The sequence below is a fragment of the Myotis lucifugus genome, unplaced genomic scaffold (genome assembly GCF_000147115.1).
Source record: "Myotis lucifugus unplaced genomic scaffold, Myoluc2.0 scaffold_680, whole genome shotgun sequence".
NCBI lineage: Eukaryota > Metazoa > Chordata > Mammalia > Chiroptera > Vespertilionidae > Myotis > Myotis lucifugus.
Window position 1 is genome coordinate 9,854 of NW_005871728.1, and position 5,225 is coordinate 15,078.

Genomic DNA, 5,225 nt, shown 5'->3' on the forward strand with positions numbered 1-5,225 from the left:
TGTCTGATTGATCTCACGTAGCATAACGCCCTCCAGGCCCCTCAGGGTCATTACAAATGGCAGGATTTCCTTCTCTCTTGTGGCTGAATAATATTTAATTTTATGTCAATTCAGAAATGGGCATCTCCCACCAGTCAGAGCGTTCTACACATGTGCTTTCAGGGGCAGCACTCCCCCAGACCGTCCCCACAAACACCGACGTGCTGATGCCACATGGGGACAGCTCTGGGGAAATGACACGGGTGGCGTCTGGTGAGGAGAGGAGGACTGTGGGTCCAGAGAGGGTTTGGGCATCATGTTGGAGTTTTTTAAAATATATTTTATTGATTTTTTTACAGAGAGGAAGGGAGAGAGAGAGTTAGAAACATCGATGAGAGAGAAACATCGATCAGCTGCCTCCTGCACATCTCCCACTGGGGATGTGCCCACAACCCAGGTACATGCCCTTGACCGGAATCGAACCTGGGATCTTTCAGTCCGCAGGCTGACGCTCTATCCACTGAGCCAAACCGGTTTCGGCAATCATGTTGGATTTTTAATTCCCAGCTTGCACCTGGATTAGCCCATTTATTCAGTTATGGAGCCCAGGTTAACCTCTGTGTGCTGAAGCAATGAGGAATCCATAACATTCACCTGGGAATGTGGCGATTAGAAATAAAGAACAATTTGCTGCATAACAATGGGAGAGCATGAAGTGTTCGATGTGGGGACTCACACCAGCCATGTGGGATGGACCCTCAAGTCACAGGGGTGAGAAAGGAAGAGGGGTCAAGACTGGGAGAGAAAATAGACATTTAATGGTAGAAGAGTCCCGTACAGGCAACACACAGACATTTCCTGCATGCAAACCATGTTTATTTCCCTGAACATTCTCAGCAGTTTCCCCAACTATGGCCCCATCTTTCAGCTCCTCCTGAGATCACCAGATGGGCTCCAAGGCACCCTCTCTCTGAACGGTACACCGTCCCCTCTGTGGTCACCCTCTGTCTTCATCATGGGTCCTTCTCTAGTTGTGTCGAGCCTCAAATAGCAGCACCCCAAGGACCACCAGGACCAAGCCAGCTACGCCCATCTGGATGAGATTCCCCATGGTGTAGACTTGGGGGTGGGAAACAGGGAGTTGTGGACAAAGAGGTCAGAGAGATCAGGATCCTGGATGTCCGCCCAACTCACCCACTTCCCCTTGACTGAACATGACCCTCTACCCCAAGCATGTCAAACTCGCAGCCTGGGGGCCACATACTGCCCACATGAATATTCTTGTGGCCCAGCCAATATAATGGTAGGTAAGAAATGTTTTCATAAAAATTTTGTAGCTTAGTTTTTACAATATCCTGTTATACATAACTAGTGGCCAGGTGCACGAAATTCGTGCACTCGGGGATGGGGGAAGTCCCCCAGTCTGCCCTGTGCCCTGTCACAGTGCGGGAGCCCCACGATCCATTAGCCCAAAGAGGTAGGCCCCGCCCACTCATCTGTGGCTCCTTGATAGATTGCCCCAAAGAGGTAGGCTGGAACGGGGGGAGGCCTGCGGAACCCTGGTGCAGGCACATGGACAGGCCTCAGCCACACTCCGCCCCCATCCCTGATGCTGCAAGTCCCTGCACAGGCAGCCTCCAGCTGATTGGTCATTATGCATGAAGGCATCCAAACCATTTGCATATTACCCTTTTATTAGTATAGATTATTAATAACGAACTACAACATTCGCTAATGACTGATGGCTATTTCCCTTAGATGCCTTACACGTAGGCATACCATTTCTCTCCACTAATACTAGCAGCGAATATTTTAGCAGCCGGTGGCCACGTTGTTAGGCTTGTACTGACTTGTTTGGTGTGCACAACAGGAAATATTTTGCTTTTGGAGAACAAGAAAAATGGGTTTATTTGCCTTACGCTGATTCATTTGTGCAGTTATTTGGTGTCTGGTAAGTTAATGTTCAAGAAAAAAAATATTAATTTTTTATTAAAATGTTCCATTATGTTATGTTAATGGTGACTCATTTATTTCAGTCCTTTGCATTCAGCATGTCTCTACTGAAATAAACCTACGTGTCTATGAAAATTGAAGTGTTTGTGGGTTTTTTTGCGGCCCACATACACTTAAACCTTGTTTACTTGGCCCGTGTTAGCCTTTGAGTTTGACATGCTTTCTCTACCTCAGCCCCATATCTGAGGATGTCTCCCCTCACTGATCTTGGGGGTCTGACCTATTTGGTGATGGGTTGAGGGTGTCAGCTGCTCCTGAGAATCATGACACGAGGGTGTGAGTGAGGACCTGGGAAGACAGGAGCCTTCCTCCTGGGCACTGGGCTCGCAGATGCCCCACTTCTCAGATGATGACTTTTACACCGTCCCTCCATGAGCCTGTCTTTCTCTGCAAGGTTCTCTGGGATCCTCATCGGATGGTTACTAGCCTGCCTGTGAGCTGTGAATTCAGAACCTGCTCTGAGTGTCATAGGACCAGATGTGGCTTGGGCCCCAGCGTTAATGAGAAAGGTGGTCTCAATAAAGAAATTGTTGACTGTTCTTGTTGTTGTCTTTTTAAATACAAGACAATACCATCTTATTTCACTACAGCTGAGGGATCCCACTTATTCAAAACCTGCGGAGCAGGAATCCATGAATGAGGGGTGAGTCAGAGGCTTTGGAAACGATTGGTTGTTAGAGCCCCAGAGTTCCCTTATTTATTAATGGATACAGGGCCCTAACCTGCCTGAGCATAGAAAAGAGTGGGTCAAGGACCCCTCACCTGAGACCAGGAGCTCCAGGGGCTCACTGGGGAGTGACAGCAGGAAGGGGGAAGTGCTGTTTGAGCTGTAGCACCTGTAGGTGCCCCCGTGGGCTGAGGTCACAGGGCTCATGGAGAACTCCGCCTGGTACTGTTGAGCTCCGTGCTCTGATTTCAGATGCAGGGGGGGATCGGCTGCCCCCTCATTGGACAGAAGGAACGTGTCCCTCGGACTCTGTGACTGACACAGCAGGGTCACATTCTCTCCAGAGGCCACCCTGGGGCCTGGCTGCACCAAGAGGGAGGGTCTGTCGGGCAGGTGTCCTAGAGAGAGGGAAGGAGGGTGAGGGCTGCTTGTCCACCTTGTTGTGACCTGAGAGTCAATAGACCTCTCTCTGAGGACTCCTCTCTGTCTCTGTTGTCTCTGAGTCTCCCCCTCTGCCCTCCCACCCCCTGTCTCTGTCTCTCTTCCTCCCTGGGAACCCCAGAGCCCTTGTCCAAGCCATCACCAACTGGGGCTCTCCATTGGGGCCTGTATAGCTTTTAAGACTCTGACTAAACCTATCGGACCCTCATTAACAATTTTGATGTCCAGGGGGTCACTGGGGGCTGACCACTCGGAGGAGAGGTTGTATCCACCGTAGCATCTGTACCGGCCCCCGTGGGAGCTGCTCACAGTGTCCAGGGGGAAGTGGGCCTGAGAGAGCCCAGCCTGGGGCTGCAGGACAAGGCTCTGGGGGAGGTCCCTTCCCCACTCCTTCTGCAGAGCGAATTTGTCATAGCCGACATCAGAGTGACACTGGACGGTCAGGCTCTGTCCAGAGGCCACAATGGGGCCCTGCTGGCTCAGGAGGGAGGGCTTCCCAGACTCCTTTGGGGAGACCAGATGTGAATTACAGGGGCTGCTCCTCCCATAAACCCTTTATCCTGTCCTGGCCCCCAGGTCTCACTGTCTCTGTCTGTGTCTCTGGCCCAGTAGCCCCTATGCTCCCCTCACCCCACCCTCTCACATGGGACTCTCCACAGAGCAATAACCAAGTTGCTGCCTCAGTCTATGAATGGGACAATAATGGGACTCACCTGGGACCAGGAGCTCCAGGGGGTCACTGGAGTGTGAGCACAGCTGGGGCTTGTCCCTGGCACAGCCATAGCATCGGAATGTCCACCTGTGAAGGGGAATCACAGGGCCCACAGAGAACAGGGCCTGGGACTGCCCACTGGGCTGTCTCTGTGAGTCCAGGGTCCAGGAGACCCTGTCTTTTCCTTCCTTAGTCAGAATGAACCTGCCAAATCCCTCCCATGAGCCACACGGGAGGGTCACATTCCCTCCTGAGGTCACAACAGGGCTGGGCAGGGCTGAGAGGCTGGGTCTGCTGTACAAATCTAGGAGAGGAGGAGGCAGCGTGTTAAATTGGGCTCACACCTCCTTCATGTCCCCCAGGGCTGGGCTGTGAGAGGGAGACACCCTGAGAGCAGACCCGTTTCTTGAGGGAAGGGACTAAGGCTGGGACCCCTGAGTGTCCTCTCACCTGTCACCACCAGCTCCAGGGGGTCACTGGGCTCTGACCAGCCAGTGGGGCTGAGGTAGTAACAGTGATATATCCCTGCATCACGCTCTGTCATATGTGTGGAGAACTGGGCCTTGTCCCTGGGATCCAGTGACCTATGTTTGTACCAGGATGCTGGTGCTGGGCTTCCCTCTTTATACAGACGGTGCTCTTTAAACCCGTGGGTCCCCTGACACCAGATGGGCACGGGGCTCCCATAAGGGATCACAGGGCCTGGCTCAGATAGATGATGTGTTTGGGGAGGGTCCCTGGAAGGAAACCAGAGGCTGCTTTACAAAGACCTTCCCCACCCTCATCCCCCAGGTCTCCCACCAGCCGAAAATTGCATCACCTCATCCCAGGACCTCTGTGCCCCCTCCTGAACCCCAGGGGTGAAGTAAGAAGAGGGACATGGAGCCTAGGGAGGACTCACCTGCCTGCACACCGATACTCTGGTCCAGACTCAGCCCTGGAAGAGAGTCCCCACCAGAGATTTGCACCCGGACGTCTGTGCTGATTCCCTTCCCATCAGGCCCTGTCCACTCAAGCTGCTTGAGACTGAGGTTCCCCATGAACAAGGAGGTATAGCCACCAGTCCCCTCCTGATCCCTGTCCCCATGTCCGCAACTGACCGAGGCAGAGAAGAGCAGAAAGGATGGACGTCATGGCGTCTGCTCTGAGGGCTCCTGCTCTGCAGATGGAGGAGACCTGGGCCTGAAGGACAGGGTCACACAGGATGTGGTGAGTCAGGAGCTGCTGCCCCTCAGGGTTTTCACAGCTGGGGACCCACAGCCAGGGGAGGGCACCACCTGGGCCTGGCTCGGCATCTCCCCAGGATGAGGGCTCAGGGGGAGACAGGCTCTCAGGAGGCAGGTTAGCAGTGTCTGAGGTCTCTCCTGATCCTCAGGGTCTCATGTGCAGATGCATCTTGCACAGCCCCCCAGG

The 5,225-nt window shown here is 53.3% G+C and overlaps 1 pseudogene; it reads right to left on the reverse strand.

Annotated features, from left to right (window-relative positions):
- Nucleotides 1-1,006: 1,006 nt before the first annotated feature.
- LOC102441278 lies at nt 1,007-4,852 on the reverse strand (annotated as a pseudogene).
- Between the last annotated feature and the right edge of the window lie 373 nt (nt 4,853-5,225).